Raw genomic sequence first — 24721 nt, 5'->3', positions numbered from 1 at the left:
AGTTGCTCTTCTTCACATGCTCCCATCACCGGGCTGCACTCAATCATTATGTAGCACTATATTGTTGTCTCCAACACCATGTTGCATCTAACTATTGCATCTAGATATGTAGTTGCATCCATAGGTTGAACATGTTGCATCAACAGTTGTAACCAACCATAATGATTCATCAATATTATCCACCATGTCACCTTGATGTCCCATGCATCTTTGCAGCACCATGTGACCTTGTTGTCCCATGTATCTTTGCAGCACTATGTAACCTTGTTGTTCCATGTATCTTTGCAGCACTATGTAGCCCAACTGTCCCATGTATCTTTGTTGCGCTAGTCACCTTGTTGTCCCATGTATCATGGCTCCACCAAGCTCCATTGCCTAGTTGTCCCATTTACTAGCACTGTTGTCCCAACAACATTGTTGTTCCAATTTTACCTTCATTGCTGCTTATATGATTGCTTGTTGTCCCATTTGTGTTTGCAGCACCATGTTTGTTGATGTCCCATCGCTACAACAACCCAACATACCTTAAACTACCTTCATGACTAGTCAAGGTAGATGGCTGCCACGTAGGCCTGGTTAGGGCATTATTACAGTCCCATATACAGCCTTCAATTCTGCCCAGATCTTTTGTTAAGGAGTGTGGTTTCCCTTTTTTAGGAGGCTGGCCCTTCTTGCTGTGGTTTAGAGCAGTCTAACCCTCTTTAACAACCTTGGCCTACCCTATATGCTTGTGGCCTGCTACAACAAGGCATCACAGGCCTGCGGCTGCGTGTTTAAGGTCTACCTCCCCTCCACTTGGCCCTCAAACAGCCCAGAATTCCCCTTCTTTGCTTCAGCCTCCAAAAGCAGTCCTTCGGCCCTCCTTCCTGCACTTTGAACCCCTGAAAAACCCTCCAAACAGTCCCTAAATTCTCATGCTGTCCATGACCTCTTTAGGACAACACTTAGGTCATGCGTAGGACTCCTTCCTTACTGCATCTAGGTTACCCTTGGGACAGCGTGGAGAATTAGGGCATCTCTTTATGACTGCAGCTAGGTTATGCGTAAAAGTTAGGGCTAGGACTGCGGCTATGACAGATAGATTAGCCTCCTTTCCTCTTGCGTTTAGGGCTACTTCCTCCTGGATTTCTCTCACACTAAAACCCAAGACAAGTGGAGAGAAATCAAGAGAGAAGTGTGTGTGAAATGACTCTCAAGTCATCTCCTTTTATATTAAAACATTGAGCACATGTGGGGTTTATTTGGTTGTTGGCCAACCTTGACGAATTGTCTTATAACACAAATAAATTCATTCCTCCATGAATACTTAACGGAATCGGATGATCTTTAGATCAATCCTACACCTCTCAATAAGAGGGATCCAAGAATAATATCAGCTGCCATAAATAAGATGACCCACATGGAGTTTGGCCCTAGTTTCCAATTTTAACATAGAGGGAGCAACCAGTATTTTTCGCAAAGCATATCTCTAGTTGGATGCAGTAGTTTTGCAACAGTTTATATAGTAGAACTAGAGTTGGGAGGAAGAAGAGCACACACTGAGAGGGAAAAATTTTCCTCAGGGAAATTCTAGTCTCAAGAAGTTTGAATTCCATTGCAACTCAGCAGTCGTTGTGAGCAATTTTTCTCACTCCATAAGGGAATATGAATAGACTAGCAGTAGTTGAGCAGAAGGTAAGAGGAGATTTTCGACATCATCTAAGATGGCCAATGTTGGACTTCGTGATGAGGACAGGTTGGATGGAGCTTCAACCTATGTCATCTGAAAGGCAAATATTTCCTTCCTTTTAGACGAATATGGCCTGAAGCCATATATTGATGTAGTGGTAGCTAACCCCACGAATGAATATCAACTAAAGGAATACCAAAAGGAGATGGCGACGGAAAAGAGGTTAATTATTGATGGTGTTCGATATCACATTGTATCACATTGAGCGGGTCAGGGAAAGGCCAAGGAGATGTGGGATACACTTTCCACGTTGTACCAGGGCACTTCCAAGCAATGAAACATGTACTTAGAGACGAAGATGAGATGCACATAGATGAATAAAGGGGAACGCATAGACCCCTTCCTCACCATGATTCATGAGATCGGGGATCAGTTGTCAATTGTTGTGGCAACACCTTAAGCCACAGAGCTAGTGAAATTAGCATTCAATAATGTCTCCAAGGAGTGGTAGGTATTCATCCAAAGTGTCTTGGGCAGAGAAACCTTGTCAAGGTGGGACAGGATGTGGGTCGATTTGCAACAGGAGGAGTTGAGGCAAGACTTAGAGAAGAGCTCCATCAGTGGCAGTAGTATCAAGTTGAAGCAAGTGAAGGAGGAGGAGAATGTGACCCTCGCATCAAAGGGTCCCATTCAGGGGCAACGGGAACATCGAAAGAAAAAGAAGGATCTGTCAAAGGTCAAGTGCTTCAGATGTGGTGAGCTTGGCCACCACAGCCCCAAGTGTCCTCTCAGGAAGAAAGACAAGGAGGAGAAGTAGGACCAATAGGTAGCATCAGCAGAGATCGATAGGTTGTCCTCCAGGCTGGAGGAATACTTCGCCATGTTTTTTGGCATACCCCCAAGAGTGAAGTGGGGTGACTTGGTGTTGTAGCCGCAGAGTGCTACAAATGGGTGGGATTCTTGAGGAGATCCACCTCTTGAATCAGTACCTAGCTACGGGGGCCCATAGTATTTCAGTAGCAAGATGGACCAGTGATAGTAGATGCAGTCAAATGCCATAGTGATAGATGCGGAGTCTAGTTATAGTCAGATGTTGGGGAGCATAGTGCATACTTGGAAGTTGTGCATATGGCATAGTGCAGAGTCAGCAGCAGCGCAGATACCTCGGCGACAACGCAGATACTAGCAGCAGCGAAATATTCGGGTGAGAGGATCATCATATAGATCACAATTGATTCAGTATTTAGGATGTTTTTCAGTTGCATATGTTGCAGTTGCAGCAGCAGCAGATGGAGACAGAGTTGCAGTGCAAATGCAGTGTTGGTAGCAATTCAGAAGAGTCAGTAGTAGTTCAGCAGAGTCAGTAGCAGCAAAGATGTAGCACATATCAGAGTTACGAAGTGGTTGGTGGGTAGCAGCAGCCAGACATCAACAGCATGAAAGGAGATGATGCAGAGACATGGTGTTGCTACATGAGGCAACAACTCTAGAATGCATTCCTCGCTAAGAGGGAGTGTTATTTTTTGTAGAATCTAATATTTTCTAGCCTTGAAATTTTGTGGAGAGGTTAGAATAAATGAGATCTCCAAAACCCAGAAATAATTTCTGGAAATTCCGTCTAGAAATGACTTAATTAGATTATTAGTCAGTTTTTAAATCAGAATATCACTAATTAATCAGAATTAACTAAGTTAAGGTGTGAATGTTCTAAAAACTCACATGGATCAACTTCAAGTTAATCCTAGTCATCGATTAAGATATAATCTTGGTTGTTGAAGTCTCAACATGTGATTATAAGAAGAAGTCGATGGGGCTTGGAGAAATCACTTGAGCAGTTCGATTTCATGAGCAGATCAATTTCCCAATTAGCAACATTTAGTTGTCAGAGAGAGCCAAAGAAATCGAAGTAGTGAGAGAGGGGCAGGAATAGTGAAGTCGAAGGGAGGATTCACTGGGGAGAAGCAAAATTTCAGTGCCAGAAGTTGGGCAAAGGTTCCATACGCCAGAAGATATGTTTTCCCAGACAATAGTTGGTCAGACAACTTGAGGGGAAGTTTTTCCAAGTTAAGAGCAGCAGCAACTACGATAGGGTGATCAGTGACTGCGTAGAGGCAGTTTGGACGACTCAATTTAAGCTGAGGTCAGTTCCAGGATTTGCCTGCGATGTGAGGAATTTCTTGTTGAAAATGCAACAAGATGATGGAGCTTAGTGAAAGTAAGTCGCCTTCACTAAGTGGGCCCGCAAGCTAGTTTTGGCGCAAAGTCTATTTTTAGACTATGTCTATTTTTAGACATATGGATCATGGTCTATGAGTTGCAGGATTCTATTTGTGGATGATTGGTCATGTTGGTAAAAATAGATGGACTTCTATTTTTATACATATGGGCGGAGTCTATTTTTAGACTGTCAGTCTAAAAATAGAACAGTCGAATATTATTAGCTCTTAATAATATTTGGACTATAAACATTATATTATCCTCTTGGAACACTTCAGTTCGAGCTACGGATGTGGCACATGCAACTGCCAGAAGGAAATACGCTTTTCTTATGGGTCAGTTGAGCTATTGCATGATGGACTTCAGTTAGAACTCAAGTGATTGAGTTTGGTGGAGTTGATTGAGGAGTTGATGGAGTTGTGTTCAGTTTGACTTGGTTGAACTAATTGTATTTAGTCTAACTGCAGAATACACTAGTGATGAGTGATGTGAATTAATTATTAATTAATTCACTAATTATGAACTTATAAAGCAACTAAAGAATACATCATTTAACTCAGTGCATGGACCGTTCAGTGGAGACAAGTGTTAGAGGTGGGTGAAAGAGTGAGACTGCTATCAGTTATGACTATAGCTCTGCATGAGATTTGCACAATCATTGATTGAGATTGCCAATGAGGATTGTGCAGTATAAGCCAAGGAAAAACGAGTTCGGATCTGATCTATTCTCACATTGGATTGCGTAGTAGAGGCAAGCAAACAGCGGAGGAGATTTGAACCTATGACTTGATTCAGATCTGAGCTAGTTTGTGTGTAGCAGGTGGAAATAGTATTGAGTACTTGTGAGGAGTATTGTACTATGTATTGTTACATGTTCTCTATCATTATAATATACAGATAGTTGGGGGTTTTCAGTTGTATGCTTTCCCCAGTTACATATTGTGTTAATGTGCGCATGCAATTGATGTTTCATTGTTTTTAATTTCGCAAAATTGATGATCAACGTAGAGGAGGTTATGTATTATGCATGCATTCCGCAATAGTGTATAATCAGGATAATCTCTGTGAATAAGTGTTATATTATTCAAAATTTCTACATGGTATCAGATCAGAGTTGATCATCAGATCTATTATTCAGAAAGTGATTACATTTTATTTCTTCAGGCAGAGTCTGTAATCGGGCCAGGTAGCCTCTGGATTCATCCTTCTTTTGGAAGGTGAGATATCTGGTAAAAGCCAATACAGTCAATCTCTGTACGAGAAATACTTTGTTCTCACGAATTTTAGAGCAGAAGCGGTTGAGTTTTGAGCTGGTTGAATTCGAATTTGCAGCAGTGTTTTCTTGGTGTCAAAGTTGAAATGTCTTCCAACGGTTTGCGATTGGAGTATGCTCTTGAAGGCAGCTCAAATTATATTGCATGGAAAGACAGGATGGAGGCGGTGTTAGATGACAATGGGTTGAAGGAGTTTATAGAGACCGAGGTCCCAAAGCCTACTGATGTTGCTCACATTGAGGCTTGGCAAAAGAAGACAGCAAAGTGTCGAAGGATTCTGTTGGAGGGCGTGAAGGATCACATTGTATCCAGCCTGCAAGGAAAGGCTTCTCCATACTTGATGTGGAAAGCGTTGACAGATCTATTCCAAAGCAAGAGTGACCAGAGGAAGTTGGTGCTCAATGATAAACTCAGAAACATTAAGTGTGAGAATGGAGATAGTATGCCCAAGTATCTCACGAAGTTCACCCAATGTCGGGATGAGCTGGGAAGTGTGGGGGTGACTGTCGATGATGAGGACTTGGTGAGCTTGGCTCTCCTTGGTCTTCCGAAGAGTTGGCATTCCTATCAGGACTCTGTCAATGGTCGGGAGAAATTCCCAGGATGGGAGATACTTTGGTCGGATCTTGTGCAAGAGGAGATCAGGCGGAATACCAGGGACGAATCTTCATCAAAGGCATCTGATGAAGAAAATTGCGCTTTCGCTGCCAAAGCAAAGAAGGGGAAGGAGAAGGTTTCTCTTTCCGAATCCAGTTCTTCCAATGATGGGAAGAAGGTTGACAAATTGAAAGTGCGATGCTTTCGTTGTCATGAGGTGGGCCATTATGCTGCAAATTGTCCATGGAGGAAATCCAAGAAGGGATCCGAGGAAGGATCTGAAGGTGAGGCACTTGCTTCACAGTTTGAGTTGGATTTCACACTCTTCTCATGGATGGTTTCATCCATGATGGGAAGTGGTTGGTTTCTTGACAGTGGAGCTTCTTTCCACATGACCGGTGATAAGAGTTTGTTCAGTACTTTGGAGGAGAAAGATCTCCAAATACTCATAGAGATGGGTAATGATGAGAAGTATAGTGTCTCAGGTGTAGGCACGGTTATTTTTCAGAGGGAGCATGGAGCTCGCCTTACCTTGACCGATGTCAAGTATGTACCAGGACTGAAGAGAAACTTGGTGTCGATCGCGATGCTGGAAGACAGAGGCTATGATGTAGTCTTCAGTAAGGGAAAGGTTTTCCTTGGACACATCATCACTAGACAGGTGAAGCAGATTGGTTCACGGGTCAAGAACCTGTATGCTCTTGAGGTTCAAGATGCATGCAAAGCCTTGAGCAGCGAGGCAAATGATGGAGACTTGGTGGTTGAAAGGGAGCGTATATTACCTCTCAACATGCAGAGCCAGAAGAAGTCTCAAACGATTGTGGAGGATCCACGATTGGTGCAATAGCTTCAGGAGGTTGTGGAGCAGCCACAACAAGGGAAGCTGAGAGGAGATCGAGTAGAGACATATACTCATGCAGAGACCTCCAGTAGGGGGAAACTTCGAGCCAGGTGTGTTGAGGGATCACATGCAGCCATACCTCCAGGTAGGAGGTGGGGCAATATAGAGTGATCGTCCCAAGGAGGAGGGGCAGGATCCTTGAGGTACCCAACCTCTTGGATGAGACCTTGCTACGGGAGCCCTGACGTGGAGTAGCAGGAACTGACTGATTGGGTAGAGATAGATGCGGATGGAGCAGCAGAGAGAGCGACAGTATAGGGAATCCCAGGACAGCGCATAGCTAGCAGGCTGCAGCAATGCGAGAGGCACAAGTGTTTTGCATAGTGCTAGGTGGCACAGAGAGGTGTGCAATGGTGCGAGATGCATGGAGATGTTGCAGTAGCGCAGATGTCAGAGAGGGAGCACTTGTCAGTAGCAGGTAGAGCTTCAGCATCAGAGTATTTTCCTAGCCCAACAAAGTGGTCAGTTGGGAGTGTTTTTGTTCCAAGTGTTGTTGGAGCAAGTGGACCGGGCAAATGTGTTGCATACAGAACATTTCAGAGTTGCAGGATAGGGATTGCATATAATCCATATCTTGTTGAGAGGGAGTGTTGAAAATGAAAAAAGATGATGGAGCTTAGTGAAAAGAAGTCGCCTTCACTAAGTGGGCTCGCAGGCTAGTTTTGGCGCAAAGTCTATTTTTAGACAATGTCTATTTTTAGACATATGGATCATGGTCTATGAGTTGCAGGATGCTATTTGTGGATGATTGGTCATGTTGGTAAAAATAGATGGACCTCTATTTTTAGACATATGGGCGGAGTCTATTTTTAGACTGCCAGTCTAAAAATAGAACAGTCGAATATTATTAGCTCTTAATAATATTTGGACTATAAACATTATCTTATCCTCTTAGGGCACTTCAGTTCGAGCTACGGATGTGGCACATGCAACTTCCAGAAGGAAATACGCTTTTCTTATGGGTCAGTTGAGCTATTGCATGATAGACTTCAGTTAGAACTCAAGTGATTGAGTTTGGTGGAGTTGATTGAGGAGTTGATGGAGTTGTGTTCAGTTTGACTTGGTTGAACTAGTTGTATTTAGTCTAATTGCAGAATACACTAGTGATGAGTGATGTGAATTAATTATTAATTAATTCACTAATTATTAACTCATAAAGCAACTAAAGAATACATCAGTTAACTCAGTGCATGGACAATTCAGTGGAGACAAGTGTTAGAGGTGGGTGAAAGAGTGAGACTGCTATCAGTTGTGACTATAGCTCTGCATGAGATTCGCACAATCATTGATTGAGATTGCCAATGAGGATTGCGCAGTATAAGCCAAGGGAAAATGATTTTGGATCTGATCTATTCTCACATTGGATTGCACAGTAGAGGTAGGCAAACAGCGAAGGATATTTGAACATGTGACTTGATTCAGATTTGAGCTAGTTTGTGTGTAGCAGGTGGAGATAGTACTGAGTACTTGTGAGGAGTATTGTACTATGTATTGTTACATGTTCTCTATCATTATAATATACAGATAGTTGGGGGTTTTCAGCTGTATGCTTTCCCCGGTTACATACTGTGTTAATGTGCGCATGCGATTGATGTTTCATTGTTTTTAATTCCGCAAAATTGATGATCAACGTAGAGGAGGTTATTTATTATGCATGCATTCCGCAATAGTGTATAATCAAGATAATCTCTGTGAATAAGTGTTATATTATTCAAAATTTCTACATTTCTCCTCACTAAATTTTCTTACCAGTATTTCTATGTAGGATAGCCAGATTCAACATCCAATTATACTATGATTATTTCACTATTTCATAATAATAAAACCCTCAACTACTGCACTGATTTTCCTAAGTTGGGTTTTCTAGGGACATTGGTCCAAAAATAATTGTTTCATTTTATGTGTGTGTGCTAGCATTTCTTCCACTGTTTATTTCTTCCGTAGTTTATTTGTGTAGGTTGTAGTGTGATTGATTCAGTATTTGTTGTAGCAAACAGTAAATAAATTGTTAAGAATTAATTTAACAATTAGGAGAGATAGTTTGGACTACTCAATTTGAGCTAAGGTCAATTCTGGGATTTGTTTGTGGAGTGAGGAGTTTCTCCTCACTAGATTTTCTTGCCAGTATTTCTCTGTATGATAGCCAGTTTCGGCATCGAATTGTACTCAGATTATTTCACTATTGCATACTAATAAGATTGTCAACTATTGCATCAGTTTTCTCGAGTTGAGTTTTTCCAAGGACATTGGTCCAAAAATAATTGTGTCATTTTATGTGTGTGTGCTAGCATTTCTTCCTGTGTTTATTTATTCCGCAGTTTATTTGTGTAGGTTGTAGTGTGATTGATTCAGTATATGTTATAGAAAACAATAAATAAATTGTTAAGAATTAATTTAACAATTAGGAGAATTATTTCCAGTTGTTGCAATAGGATTCCCATTTAGGAATTTCGACAATTACCAAGTGTTTCATGTATCCTCTCAATCCTCTGGTGGCATGTTTACTCCCCTATATTTCTACTTCATCATCATCATCTTGTTCATCTCCTTTCTGTGGGTATTTAGTAGCAAAATCCTTAGAAACCCTAGTTTGAACACTGGGCGGCTCAGTTGCCATATGTACAGGTTCAGTGGGAATTTCTGCAGCTAGGCGGTCATGGGTAGAGTTGCAGCTAGGGGATCATGGGGTGGAGATGCAACTGGGAGGTCATGGAGCAGAGTTGTAGCTACTAGATAATCCTCTGGCAGGGTAGCAACTTCAGCATGCAATGGCCTCCAACTAGTTCATCCCAAGTTCTCCCTTCCCTTTGCTACACAGCATCCACCAAAAGTTTAATGAGTAAATGGTGGGACAGGGTTTCGAATGGCCACTTTGATTTTTGCATAGATAGGTCCATATGCTCTAGGGTTTTTGCAAGAAATAAAGGCTCGTTAACCAACCTACCATGACGCAAGTGGTCTAATAATCAGATGTGCTGGTAATAAATAATGACATATCTTCCTTCACACATGAAAAATCTTTGGACAAATAATGCAACATCTATCCATGGGTTTGGTGATTCCCTCCTATCAATCATGTGTTTATCTTCTGCATCTCTTCACCTGCCTCAAGGAATTGTCGCACAACATCAAGTTGGGGTTTTTGGGGCTCAAACCACTATTCTCCCATCTGGGGTAACCCTGTTACTTCTGCAATTGCTTCTTCTATCGCATGCACCATTGTCCCTGCTACCTCAAATCTACCCTCCCTGTAATGCATGGAAAATTCTAGAGTTATGTTGTTAGCATACCCCTGAAACCTGCGAATATACTCTATCCATCCGGCCTGTTCAAAAAATGGTTTAACACGTGGAAATTCATCTAGCAATTCTTCGCTACCTTCTCTGCAAACTCTTGAGCCTCCCATCTTTATTCAGAGTTCAGAGTGGCTATGGTTGTGTTTGTTCTCTGCAACAGTTTGAATGTGGGAGAATGGCGCAATGGAAGAGTTGAGGTAATGAGTCCAGTAATAAAACGTAGCATCATCTATTGTGGTGGAAGTACGCAGTCAAGTGTTGTCGCAACAGTTTCCGCCCATTTGGCATTGATCGTTCGTTGTTATCGTTGTCAGGGGAGATATTTGTTTCCATTGTACGCAGTCAGGTGTTGTCGCAATGATTTCCGGCCATTTGGAACCAACCGTTCGTTGTTGTCGTGGTCAGGGGAGATTTTCCATCACAATAATTTAAAGTTTGATTACGTGCAACTTTGTGGGCCCATCCAGCATTACACTCACTCCTTAAATTACTTGCCTTAAAAAGTATTGGTTACAATTTATTAGTTATCCTTGAATGCATATTATAATTTTGCATGATTATCAAGTTAAATTCATTGATTTGCAGGTTGTTCATATTATTTTCACTATTTGCAGACTTAGTTGTTGTTGTTGTTGTCATGTATGTCAAAACGTGCTTCAATTCAAATCACCTAGTCTTGTGGTTGTAGATGTTGATAATGGAGAAATTCACAGCAATTGAATTGTTTGTTTAGATATTTATACAATTACATCCCTTAATGAGGTTGGATCTATGGATTGGAAAAAGGAAAGATATCACAAGGGCAAATGATGATTGATTTATAATTTTCCTTGGTTGGCTTGTAACCAAGGGTATCTCACATAATTTGTTATTGAAGAGGCTTTTTTAAGAATTCGATCTCATTAGACTTTTATTAGAGACTTGTATAAATTTTGCATGTGCTACTCATGGATAATGAATGAATGAATGTTACTAGAAGTTGGAAATGTGAAGAGGTATTGAAGGCATTCTAAGGTCTCGTTTTGTAACATCTTTTGGAGTCCTCTATTTGATAATAAAAATATTTATTTTGTTGTTCATTTTTGGGTTTTGTTTAAAGTGATCTTAACTGATAAAATAACATTTGTAAAAAAAATACTGATTCTCCCCCCCACCTTTCTCGGTATTTCCAACAGATAAATAAAACTAAACTGTAATGAAAATGATACAACTAAACTGAAATGAGTTGTTAGACACAACTAAATTGTAATCAAAATGAGACATCTGAATTGTAATCACAATGTAGTTCCATTAATAGCATTGATTGAAAAATACATTTTTTACATACACGTGTTGAGATATAAAAAAAGTACCAAAAAATAAAGTGATCCCATCTATAAAAAACAAAGCTCATATAAATACATCAAAAATGATGGACATAATGGTTGTTTATGTTGCTACAATCTATCACAAGAAATAAGAACATGATAATAGGACTCCTACCATAATAACCACAATAGAAATCACAAGAACAATTCATTCATTAACAGGCCACGTATATCGATGTCTGTCAATGACAATTATTGGAGCACATGCTGGCTCCTCCACATATCTTGCATATCTGTGTCCAATGGACGCTACTTCACTGAAAATATCATCAGCGACTTTTTGGACATCTGATGGGTAAGTTATGTTAAAACTATGAAATTGTGCAGCAATGTTTTTGGCTTATTTGTGGAGGGGTAAATTCCAATCATTTGATTGGTTATCAACTCTGAACTTGTGTAAGTGACAATGTCACTTGCACCATAATTCGTTGTTGCTTTTAGCCTGTCAACGAAGGCAAAATAATAGGCTTTATTGCTTGTGGTTGTCCCATAAATTTCTCTATTATTTTGATAGACTTAGCTTAGTGCTTTATTATGAAGCACAAATCTAGTATGTACTTGGTCTGCGTTTGGATGGCACCAAACCTGGATAATCAGTGTCCACTTTTGCACCATCTGCAAAAGAAGGAACCAATTAAAAAATAATAATAATAATAATTAATTAAATATTGTTAGATTGTTAAAACAAGGTTGTTGCAACTCATTATTGCAGTAGCAGCAACTCACTGTTACAGCAGCAGGAACTCACTGTAAAAGTGAGCAATAGAACAACACCACTATCACTTTATTAATAAACTAGGTTAACATGATAGGTCATCCTACACCAGGTTAACATGATAGCTCATCTTTGTCGTTCATGTTTCCTCTTTAATTTTATAAAGATGATGAATTTTCCAATGGATGCATAATGTAAATATGAATCAATAAATTTCTTCGTGATCCTAGCTATAAGAAATATGAGAACTGTTGGATGATGGAGATGTCTCGTCAATTAGAAATTATAAATTATAAAAAGCTAAGAATTTTCTCATTTGTTTTTATGGCACACTAATTCCATGCCCATTTACACAATTTTATTAATCTTCTCTATATTTGTTTTTTAGAATCTTCAAACCATTGTGAAGTTCTTTCAATAATACAACATTCAATATGGAAATGAAACAATGTCCTTATGGAAAATGAAGACTCTTATGGAAGTACCTACACCTAAAGTACTTATATCTGAATGGAGGATAAAAACAATATGTAAATATGAAAATAAAACAATGTATTTATGAGAAAGGAAGACTCTTAATGGAGGATAAAAACACATGTAAAAGAGGAATAATAAAATCATAATAGCATTTATATTAGAGTCGGTATCAAGATAATTAGTTTATGGATGATTTTATATTAAAAACAATTGTCTTAGTAAGATCATTTTATTTTGCTTTGAATTCACATTATTATATATAAAAATACATACCTAATTTTACAACCAATGTTATATATAAAAGTTATGAGGGTTAGTTCAATTGGTTCAATTGGCTCATTTTTAATTTTGTATATTATTTGATGTATATTGGTCCAAAGAATGCCCAAGTTTGATGTTGAGCCAAACTACATGACAAGACAATGAAAAAGAATAAACCAACAAAAAATTTAAAGTAAATTAGATGAAACAAACTTGGAAACAATACCAAAGAATTCATGAAGCTCACCATTCATGAAGTCCACCAACAAATTACAAACCACAGTGACAAACGAGTTTTCTAAATGGTGACCAGTGAGTTGCCGCAATGGCAACCCAGATAAGTGTCGTAGCGGCAACTCACTGGTCACCGTTGCCACTGCGGTAACTGGCTCTCGGAACAAAAATAATGTAGATAATTGCAAATAATTTGTAGAAAATGCATATAATTGGTAAAAAAATAGTAAATTTACCTTTGTAAATGTTAACCCTGTCTCGCTTGGCAAGAGATAAATCCACTGGGCAAATTTTTGAAAACAGTGAGCAACGCAACTCTCCCTTGTTTCCTCACTAGACGGAATGAAAGCAACTCCCCCATGTTGTTTTTTTCCCTCGAAGGAATGAAAGCAACTCTCCCCTATTTCCTCACTCGACAGAATGAAATTGAAATAAGAGGAGATGGAGCTTCCAGCAACAAAAGCTCAAACAGGAATTGGGCCTTATCTGACCTACCCAGAGCGACAAATTTGGACCCCATAACCGTAAATTTCTAAAAACAGTAGGCAACTCTCCCTTGTTTCCTCCCTCGACGGAATGAAATTGAAATGAGAGGAGATGGAACTTCCAACTGCAAAAACTCAAACACTAATCAGGCATTGTCTGACCTGCCATGCACTGCAGATTTGAGAGTAATTCGACGCAACATTTATTCCCCACCCTCTGGTTAATTTGCTAATAGATTTGCTAATTCAAATTTAAAATTGGAGCCAACTTCGTATACAGCTCCTGTTAGCTCCCATAACAACCGCTAATAGTTCCCATAACAGCCACTGTTGATTTGGAAACAATCTGCTAGTTATTTCCTGAAATTACGGAAACCAACTACAGTTATTTCCTTCAATTACAGAAACTATCTTCAGTTAATTAATTTCTTGTTGGGAGCTCCTGGAGTGGTCCATTACTCCCTCTGCAGTTCTCTACCATGATCTGTGGAACACTTGACACATAGCTAACAGAAGCTTGATGGAAGCTTGGCTATAAATACTTCTGTTTGGTCCCCAAGCTCACTAACTCAATCCCCTTCAATTTGACACCATCAAGTTAGAGTGAGTAGAGCTTGGAAGTGCCACATGGATGAGAGATTTTGGGTGAATTTTGTAATTGTGAAGGCAGTAAAATATTGTTCACATCATTATTCTCATTAACCCCTCTTCTCGCACTGCATTCTCGTCTCTCTATTGTCTTTTCTGTTGTGGTGTAATTTTTGGAGCGCTCCTTCTATTTCCAGAGCCTCTTCTATTTCTTAAAGTTGAGGCTTGTAACAAGTTATGTGTTGTGCTTGAGTATTAAGCGGTAAATTTAATTTGGATGCCATCACATAATTATAAATGAGATGAGGTTGTGATCGAGGCTTGAGGCGCACGCATACTGGTTTTGATCATTTGTTAGTAACTGAGACAAAGAACTTTAGAGCCAAGAAGCAGATCTAAGGCTTAATGAACAAAGGTTGAAGGTGTACCCAGTGCCAAAACGGGAGGGAGAAACAGTGACAGATTGAGAGCAAGCATCAATGGCTGGAGGCATGATTTATTTGGCATTAAAGTTTTCGATTATTTTTAAGTGTTTATTCTGCATTATAAAATCGTTACTAAGCTAACATTTGGTATCAAAGCTATTTTTATCTCTGCCTTGGTGTTTATAGACATGTTCTTTTTGGTTAAATGTCATATTTTGATAATTTTCTGAATTAAGGCATTTATTTGGAAATATGTCTAATTTTTGCTCAATTTTATGCTTATAATATTTATTTAGTTTAATTATATGCAATTTGGATAATTGTTGTGCAAAATTTATTAACTATGTTCGTATTTAATTTGCATGAATTGATTATTTCTGTTCTAATTAAAACATACTATTTTTGGATGAGTATATGAGACCCATCGTTGAATGATTATACATGACTATTATAGTTTTATTTATGCAAATTATCATTATTCTCATATCAAGTAAATTTTTATGAAAGAAATAATGTCTAATGATCCATATAATTTTTAATTGATTAGAGAATAGCCACAGCATCTCTAATTAAATAATATTATATATTATGATTGATTAGGATCACATAAAGAATATTTAAACATTAATTGTAATTAATTATACTAAATATAAAAGATTTTATCCCACAAGTATTTTTATTATATTTATATAATTAATTAGGATAGAATATTCATAAATTACCCACAGAAATTATGAATTAATAGTTTTATCATAAAGTTCAAATCTAAGATAGAATTTATATCAAATTATAATCATAAGATACTCTTTCGAATTATGAATTAAGTGAATAATTTGATAAATTCTATCATAAATAATAATTGAATCTACTTGAATTGAAAATTTAGTCCACAGACAATTTTTATGTCATTAGATTCAATTTTAAGTATGGTTTACATTGGTAAAACATGAAATTTTATTTCGGCCTCAAATTTAACATAAGCATGTGATCTTTAACTTTATGCAGTTGTACAGCCTGCAAATTTCTCTGAAATTCGTTGTGATATCCCTGAATTTAAGGGAGATAACTATAAGTTCTAGAAGGAGAGAATTCTCCTTCATTTGGGGTGGATGGACATAGACTATGCTATTAAGAAGTATGAACCACCAGCACTCACTAATACCAGCACTGCAGCGGACATCACGCTTTATGAACGATGGGAACGATCTAATCCCCTAAGAATTGTGTTCATTAAGACTAAAATTTCAGCTGGTATTCGTGGTTCCATTGATCAGCATGAAAAATTCTGAGACTTGCTGAAAGCCATTGATGATCAATTCGTCACTTCAGACAAGGCACTAGCAAACACTCTAATCATGAAGTTCTCATCCCTAAGGCTCACCAGTGTGAAAGGTGTGCGCGAGATGCAAATGAGGGACATTGTGGCTCAATTGAAGAAACTCGAGGTTGAAATATCGGAGTCTTTCTTGGTGCACTACATTCTGAACACCCTTCCGCACCAATACGGACCCTTCAAAATCTCATACAACACACATAAAGATAGATGATCAATTAATGAACTCATAACCATGTGTGTTCAAGAGGAAAAGAGACTGATGATGGAACTGGGAGAAAATGCAATGCTGGCAACGTGTAGAAAGGGAAAATCTCAAGCCAATAAGAAAGGGAAAGGTAAAGTACCTCCCCAAGCCGATATCAAGAAGGATTCCAAGTGTTTCTTCTGTAAAAAGAAGGGACACATGAAGAAGGAATGCGCCAAATTTCAGAAATGGCTTGCGGACAAAGGTAATCCAATCTTGTTTATTTGTTATGAATCTAATATGGTTAATGTCAATATTAACACCTGGTGGATTGATTTTGGATCAACAATTGACATTTCGAATCCCTTGCAGGGTTTGCAAAACCTAAGGAAGCTAGTGGGAAGTGAGAAAAGCATCTTATCAGGAAACAAGATGGGCTCGCATGTGGAACATGCTATTTAACTTTAGGTAGTGGCATTGTTTTAGAATTAGAAAAGACCTTTTATGTTCCAAGTTTTTCTAGAAACTTGATTTCAGTTTCAAGGCTTGTACATTTTGGATATTCCTTCAACTTTTCAGAAACATCCTTCAGATTATTTTATAAATATGATTGTGTTGGGAATGGTATTTTGTCTAATGGTCTTTACTGCATTAATTTACAAAACAATGTCACTTATGATTCAATGCATGTTCACGCTGGCACTAAAAGATGTGTTATTAATGAAGATTCCTCTAAAGTATGGCACCGGAGACTAGGTCATATCTCCATAGAAAGAATTAAAAGATTAATAAATGAAGGGGTACTTAATACTCTGGATTTTACTGATTTTGAGACTTGCGTGGACTACATAAAAGGAAAGCAGACCAACAAGTCAAAGAAAGATGCCAATAGGAGTTCGGACATATCAGAGATCATACATACTGATATATGTAGTCTAGACATGGACTCACATAGTCAGAGATACTTCATCTCTTTTGTAGATGATTACTCACGATATATGTATCTCTACATGCTTCATAAAAAGAACGAAGCATTAAATGTCTTTAAGATCTTTAAGATTGAAGTAGAGAAACAATGCGGCAAGCAAATTAAGATCGTGAGATCAGATAGAGGTGGAGAATATTATGGTAGATGCATAGAAGATGGACAAGCACCTGGGCCATTTTCAAAAAAATTTCAAGAGCATGGGATTGTTGCTCAATACACCATGCCTGGTTCACCCGACCAGAATGGTGTAGCAAAAAAAAGAAACCAAACATTATTGGACATGTTGCAGAGAATGCTTAGCAGCTCCAATCTTCCTAATCCTTGTGGACTGAAGCACTTAAGACGGCAGTGTATATATTAAATAGGGTTCCAACCAAGGTTGTTCCTAAAACGCCATTTGAACTATGGAAAGGTTGGAAACCGAGTTTGCGACATATGCGTGTTTGGGGATGCCCGTCTGAAGTAAGAATATATAATCCACAAGAGAAGAAGCTAGACCCAATGACCATTAGTGGGTATTTTATTGGATATGCTGAAAGTTCTAAAGGTTACAGATTTTACTATCCATCTCACAGCACTAGGATTGTGGAATCAAGAAATAACAATGTAAACTTTGAAACGGGAACTATAAACTCAAAACGGGAACTCTGGTCAAAAAACCTCGAAAAAACATCAAAAACAGTGTTAAAAACGAAAAGTGTTGATGCTAAAATAACACATTTTTTCTTCTTGGGTAAATTTTCAACATGTTTTAATATGGTGGTGAAAACCAAATTTTTGCGCAAAAATTGTCCAAAAAACACCCTCAAAACGAAAAGTGTTAACGTTGGGAAAACACTTTTTTTTCTCAAAAGTAAAATTTCAACATTTCAAAATAATGGCGTAAAATATTTTATCATGACAAAAAATAAAAAAAATAAAAAAATAAAAAAATAAAAAAAGAAAGAAAGAAAAGAAAAAGAGGTTAAAAAAAATAACAAAACATAAATTAAAATATATAATAAAAAAAAATGTTAAAAAAAACAAAACAAAAACAAACAAACATACAAATAAATAGTAATATATATATATATATATATCTTCTAAACCATTAAAAAAAAAGGCAAAAACAAAAATATGAAAAAAGAAAAAATAACATTTAAAATAAACTATAAATTAAGTAGGTAAAAAAAAACAAACAAAACAAACTAGATTTTAAAAATAAAATTAAAATAGAAAATTAACAAAAAAAAATTAAAAACTACTAAAATTGATATTAAAATGTTGATTACGAGCCCCAAGAGTTAGCTCAATCAGTCAAATCAAGTGCCTCGCCAATGGGAGGTCACAGGGTCGAATCTCGAAAGCTCTTGGGGTTAGGTCAGTAAATAGGCCGAGGGGTGTTGATGCCCTTCGGGTGGCATCCACTCAGTGTTTAAAACCCTGGATGTAGCGGCTACCCACTGACCCGGGTATCCGTGAACCAGTAAGTGAAAAAAAAAATGTTGATTACGGAAGGGAAGAAATAAATAAATAAATAAAAGGCAAAAATAAAAAATGTTAAAACAAATTATCTCATAAGCCATAAAAAAAATTTGAAAAAATAAAAATAATTAATTAATTTATATATATATATATATATATATATATAGATAATTAAGTAGATGAAAATAGAGAAATTGAAAAAGAAAACAAACTAGTAAAAAAAAAAAGACAATTCTATAATTTTATTTTTCTTTAAACAATTTGTTTTTATTAAAAAAAAATTGTTTTTATTAACTACAAATTAACATTTTTTATTTAAAATTTAAAAATAAAATAAAATTTATCGATTTTTTTTAAACAATTGTTTTTTTTTTATTTAAAAAATAATTATTATATTAAGTTTTTTTAAAACATTTTTTTAATTTAAAATTTAAAAATATATAATTATTATTTAAAAAAAAATTATACGTTTAAAAATTTTTAATTTAAAATTTTAGAACATATAATTATTATTTAAAAAAAAAAAATTATACATATAAAAAATTTTAGTGTTTAATTTTAAAATTTATATTTACTATTTATTAAAAAAAAATTGTGTTTTCCCGCCCCCTGGCCACCCGTGGTGGCGCGGCCGTAGGCGGAGGGTCCTGCGCACAAGCCTTCCTCCCACGGGGGGGGGATCCAATTCCCGAAATTGGACGCCTGCCCCCCACCTGCCCGTGGTGGTGCGGCCGTGGGCGAAGGGCCTGCGCGTAGGACCCTGCGCCCACAGCCACGCCACCACGGGCAGCCGAGGGGCGGGCATCTGATTCGCGCAGGAACCTTCGCCCACGGCCGCGCCACCACGGGCGGCCAGGGGGAGGGCGTCTGCACTCCCACCCACAGCCGCGCCACCACAGGCGGCCGGGGCGCAGGCGTCCGATTCCCTCAGCCCATGGCCACACCACAACGAGCGGCCGGGAGGCGGGCGTCCGATTCTCGGAATCGGACACCCGCCAACCCGTGGTGGCGCAGTCGTGGGCAAAGGGTCCTGCACGCAGGCCCTCCGCCCACGACCTCACCACCACGGGCAGCAGGGGACAGGAAAACGCAAATTTTTTTTTAATAATAAATATAAATTTTAAAATTAAAAACTAAAAATTTTTATATGTATAATTTTTTTTTAAATAATAATTATATGTTTTAAAATTTTAAATTAAAAATTTTTAAATGTATAAAAAAATTTTAAATAATAATTATATATTAAAAAATAATAATAATTATTATATAGATATATATATATTGTTTTTAAAAAAATTGATAAAAAGGAACCGATTAGATAGTAGAGCCGACGGCGGAGGATCTAAAGAAAAAACCAGAGAATGGCGAAGGCGGATCAGCTAGCTCACGAGGTGAAGAAGGCCCAATACGATGCGGGTACCCTGAAGGTAGTACGGGCTGGTTATCAACATGATTTGCAAATCTCAGATCGCATGGCAAAGCTCGTAGCCAGTGATCCTACTGCGAGGGCCGATGTCTCTCGGCTTATTGGATCCGCAGGCCACGAAATCTACAGGAATAGAGACGCAGCTACGGCCCTTGCCTCTGCGATCAAGCGGCCCAACAATGATTTTTGTCCTCTGATATCTGGAAGCCGTGATGGAAAGGGGTTTGGTAGACTGGCTGTTAGGGGCCTAGCTGCTTCAACCTTCCCTATCGACCCCTGCCAAACCGACTCTGTCAGATGCATGAACTGGACGGCAGCGGGTTTTGGATCTGCAGGCATACCCATCGAATCTGCTGTTGAAGGAAAGAAAGGGGGCTGCATGGTACAGATCCGCTCTCCCCTGGCCACAAATACTGCAGATCTGGCCCGGATCTAACCGATCTGGACAAAAAACAAAAGAAAAGCCTACGCATGGGTACAGATCCTCTGCCTCCCACCAATCCAACGAGGGGCGGCATCAAACGATCGAAAGGGCGAACAGCGCTTGGAGGGATAGAACCAGACGGTCTAGAAGCGATTCAAATTTTCATCAGAACCTTGTCAGGGAATACAATCTGCATGCAAATAAGAACAAGGATGCTGATAAAAAACATAAAAGATGAAATTCAAGAATTATCAGGCATATCAGCAAGTCTGTTGAGCTTGGTCTATGCAGGACACATTTTACAGGAAGGATTTACAGTGCAGCATTATAGAATAGTGAGAGATTCAACAATTTTTCTAAGTATGAGGCTGAGAGGATGAAGTTTTGGATCTAGCTCAAAGGGCACAGGTTCGTTCAAGGATGCTGTCAAAGGAAAAGGGGAAGCCACCAACAAGCCAGCACCACCACAAGATCTGCCTGGTCCTTATATAGTGGAGCAAAGTAAGCAGAACCCAGTTCTGACAATCGATTTGCCGGAGGTAAACAACTTTCATGATGATCTCTCTTCCTTGGCAGTCATTTGTAGATTCAATGGCTTTTGGCCAAAAACAGATGCTTTACGGCATTGGATCCATTCCACATGGACACCAAATTGTGACATCCTTTTATGCACAAAGGGTTTTTTTATTGTAAAATTTGACACAGCTGAGGAAAAATACCATGCCCTCCATGAGGGGCCATGGTTCTGGGGCAACGCAGGGCTCTTTACGACCCCCTGGTTTCCGGGTTTTGACCCCTCCTCTATGGTGGTCTCCAAAATGCCGGTCTGGGTAAGGTTACATAATCTCCCGCTTCACTTTTGGCTTCCCAAAGTATTTGAAGCAATGGGGAATGCAATAGGCAAATACATCAAGCAAGATGTCGAAAGAATTGCTAGATGCATTCACACTTTTGCCAGAATCTGTGTCGAAGTTGACCTCAGTCAAGGGCTTCCTGACAGCATCATCTTGATCCATAACAACTCCCAGTGGAAACAACCACTAGATTACGAAAACACGGCCTTCAGATGCCGAGGATGTCAACAGACAGGTCATCTCCGTAATAACTGTCCTCAAGCCAAAAAGGAAAACAGAAGGAACAAGAAACAAGCAAAAAAACCAAGAGGCTGGCAAAATACAGTGAATCCAGAAGAAGAAACAGAAGACGAGGAGGAAGACAATCCTCCACCTGCACATGACGATGACCCAATTGGAGGCGAAGCCGCGGTATCCTCTCCCATAGCACCTAATCAAGTTCACATGTCGTCAAAGGCTCCACAGCTCCACCCAAATCAGGCAGAGAAGATAAACGATGACCAGAACATGGGAGGGATAAAGTGACACCATCAATCAGACACATCAGATTCAGACAAGGAAGCAAGCTCGCAGAATGCTGAAACACAGTTAGTCATAGCCTCGATCGAGCCCACCCAAGGAGAGTGGCGCAAGGTCGAAAAGAAAAAAGGAAGAAAAACCTGAAGCGCGAGTCTTACTCACATATGAAATTCAGTTTTTCTTGCTTTCACTACTCTCCCTCTCTCTCTCTCTATTCTTTTCTCATCAATTTTTGCACGTTAGTCATGTAACGTTGCGTAGGGTGCCATGGCACTGGTGTCCATTGGGCAGCTTATGGGAATGCATCATGCATCTGCAATTGTAACTTTTCATTTTTTAAATAAAAGGTTACAGATTTTTCCACTGGAAAAAAAATCGATAAAAAAAATTAAATCTTCAAAAAAAAATTTAAATGATTTTTTAAAATTTTTAAATTAAAAATTAAAAATATTCATTTGTTTTAAGAAAAATAATAAAAAAAAATTAATGGTTTTTTTATACCAAAAAAAGAGAGAGCTAATAAAAAAATGGTTTAAAAAAAATTAAATGTTAAAATTTTTTTGGTTTTTGTATATTTTAATATTTTTTTTGGTTTTTTTAAAAATAATTTTCATATTTTTTTTTTAATTTGAACTCATTTTTGTTTTTTTAAATATTAATTTAAAATATATATATAGAGTTAATCTTTTTTGTTTTTTTAACTCGCTTGTTTTTAATTTTTTTTCCTAGTTTTTGCTAAAAAAAATTTAATTTCTCTATTTTTTACTTATTTAATTTTATATTTATATTTTTTTTTATTTTTTTTCTAAATTCTTTTATGGTTTATGAGATAAAAAAATTTAACATTTTTTATTTTTCATTTTTGTCTTTTTTATATATGTTTTTTAGAGACAATTATTTCATGTGGATTAAATATTTAATTAACGATATATAAATATGTAGAATATCAAAAATGAAAAATATCGATTTTCTTTAAATATGCAAAAAAATAAAACCTCATTACAATAAAAATAAAAATAAAAACAAGAAAATATGAAGAAGAAGACCACTTCCAAAGTTATTAAATTTACAAAATAATTATTTACATTTCATACATTGAAAAAAAAAAACCTCTTAAAAAAAGGGCATGGTGTAGAATTACCACTTTTTTAAATCAACATCAAAATCACTACCATTCTAAAACGCAATGTACAAAAAAAAAATTATAGTGCCAAAAACTATGCTCTAAAAAAACATGTGTTCTGCATCACCTCTTTCCAAAATCGTGTCACTTTTTTGCTATCTCTACAAAATGGGTAACAGTATCAGTTCCCGTTTCAAAGTTTACGTTGTTAAATGCAAAGTTTCTTGAAAATGATTTGATCAGTGGAAGCGATCAAACCAGGAACATAGTTTCTAAGAAAAATCATTCAGAATCTCAACCTTCCACCTCAAGTGATAAATTGATTATTGTTCACAACATCCCTCAAGTACAAAGTGGTGTTGAACAACCAATTGTAGAAGTTCCACAAGCTGCTGACGACATTCTAGTAGATCAAGTAGTTTAAAAGTTGCCAAGAACTTTTGAACAACGAGTTGAACCACATACTTCTCAGGAAGATGATGGTACAACATTAAGAAGATCTATTAGACCAAAGAGATCAGCGATTCCTGATGATTATGTTGTGTATCTGCGAGAATCTGAGTACTACATTGGAGCCGAAAATTATCCCGAGTCATTTTCACAAGCCATGAGTTGCAAAGAATCAGAATTATGGTATGATGCCATGAAGGAAGAGATGAATTCTATAAAAAGTAACGAAGTCTGGGATCTTGTTGAATTGCCTAATGGTGCAAAAGCCATTGGATGTAAATGGGTCTTTGAGACAAAGAAAGGATCATTGAGCAACATTGAGAGATACAGGGCAAGACTCGTTGCTAAGGGATTCACTTAGAATGAAGGAATTGATTACATGGAGACTTTCTCTCCTGTATCTAGGAAAGATTCATTACGCGTTGTTATGGCATTAGTAGCCCATTATGACTTGGAGTTACAACAAATGGATGTGAAAACAGCATTTCTCAATGGAGATCTAGAAGAGGAGGTTTACATGAAACAACCTGAAGGATTCCATCTAGTGATGGTGAACAATTGGTTTGCAAGCTCAAGAAATCACTATACTGTTGAAAACAAGCATCCCGCCAATGGTATTTGAAATTTCAGAATGTAATTTCTTCTTTCGGTTTTGTAGAAAACATTATGGATCAATGTATATACATGAAAGTCATTGGGAGTAAAATCTGTTTTCTTGTTTTATCTGTGGTGGCATTTGGCTAGCAACCAATGATAAGGGTTTGCTGCATGAGGTGAAACAATTCCTCTCTAAAAATTTCGATATGAAAGATATGAGTGAGGCATCTTATGTCATTGGCATTAAGATCCATAGAGACAGATTTCAAGGCATCTTGGGTTTGTCTCAAGAAACCTATATTAGTAAAATTTTAGAGAGATTTCGGATGAAGGATTGTTCACCAAGTGTAACTCCCATTGTGAAGGGTGATAGGTTCAATTTGAACCAATGCCCGAAAAATGACTTTGAAAATGAACAAATGAAGAACATTCCATATGCTTCTGCTGTTGGAAGCCTAATGTATGCTCAGGGCTACACAAGACCTGACATTGCATTTGTTGTGGGAATGTTAGGACGATATCAGAGTGATCCAGGTTTAAACCACTGGAGAGCTACAAAGAAAGTGATGAGGTACCTTCAAGGAACCAAAAACTACATGCTTATGTGTAGATGGACGGACAATTTGGAAGTAATTGGCTACTCAGATTCTGACTTTGTTGGATGTGTTGATTTGCGTTCTTTGTTGGATGTGTTGATTCAAGCAAATCAACAGCAGGATACATTTTTATGATGGTCGGTGGAGCTGTATCATGGAAGAGTGCCAAGCAGACCTTAATTGCCACTTCCACTATCGAAGCCGAGTTCGTCTCCTGTTTTGAGACTACTTTACATGGTGTATGGCTTAAGAGT

The sequence above is a fragment of the Pinus tabuliformis genome, chromosome 7, assembly GCF_031772625.1.
Source record: "Pinus tabuliformis cultivar Carrire ecotype Pingquan chromosome 7, CPIR1, whole genome shotgun sequence".
Lineage (NCBI taxonomy): Eukaryota > Viridiplantae > Streptophyta > Pinopsida > Pinales > Pinaceae > Pinus > Pinus tabuliformis.
Note: the sequence above shows the minus strand (reverse complement) of the source record.